This window comes from Mandrillus leucophaeus, unplaced genomic scaffold, assembly GCF_000951045.1.
Source record: "Mandrillus leucophaeus isolate KB7577 unplaced genomic scaffold, Mleu.le_1.0 Scaffold5, whole genome shotgun sequence".
In the NCBI taxonomy this organism is placed as follows: Eukaryota; Metazoa; Chordata; class Mammalia; order Primates; family Cercopithecidae; genus Mandrillus; species Mandrillus leucophaeus.
The window spans coordinates 5,151,723-5,152,611 of record NW_012105364.1 but is presented as its reverse complement, the minus strand read 5'-3'; positions in this window follow the sequence as shown (position 1 = coordinate 5,152,611).

The following is an 889-nucleotide window of genomic DNA, read 5'->3' as shown; positions in this document are numbered from 1 at the left end:
CCTTCAGAGCCAGCAAGAAAGTTTTGAGGCTCAGAGCCCACCAGCTTTCTTTTCCAGGACAATGTGCCTCAGAAACCCCGGTCCCCTTCCCAGGAAAGGAACAATTGACTCAGGCAGGTAGTGACAAGCCACCTGCCACTTGGGAAGCAGCTAGACTGAGGCCGAGGGTGAGTGGTGCTGGGTGAGATTCCCAGGGTTGGCGGAGGGGGGCGGTTGGGAGACCCAAGTGCCAGCGACTGCACTGAGACTTCTCCTTGGTGGGGGGGGGGCGGGTTAAAAGCAGCTGCCTTATATGAGATCAATGGAATGACTGTTCACATGGCCTATGTACCTCTTAAGTCCCGTTTAGGATGGAAACTGCTCTACACCCCCAAAGCTCTTTGGCCTAAAAACTCTAAACCTGTGTTCAAACTTTGGTGTTTCGTGGTTAATATCTAGCATCCTCTCTGTTACTCTATCTTGTGACGGGGCACTGTTTTGCGGCCTGGGTGGAGTTGAGTCACAGGGTGGCAGAGTCAGAACCTATTAGTCTAGGGATGTTGCTTTACAGCTCAGTACCCAAGGTCCATGAAAGCCCAGTAAGGGGCCTGAAGTTGCACAGCTGGCTAATGGAAGGGCTGGGACTTGAACTCATGGCTCTGTGGTTCAGTCCTTTGGCTAAAGGGTCCGTGAGTGCCACCCACAAAGAGGGTCTTAAACGTTTTGCTTCTGGGCTCTGGAGGCATCCAGGGTAGCTAGGGGGTTCCCTGCCAGTGGGGAGGGAGCAGGCACTGGTACACCATTCCTCAGCAGTCCCACCTCATTCAATCTGGCAGGTAGGTATGAAGCCGGGCCAACTGAGGAGAATGCATCAGGATGTAGGGAAGGAGAAAAAGGAGTTTAGGGGAAC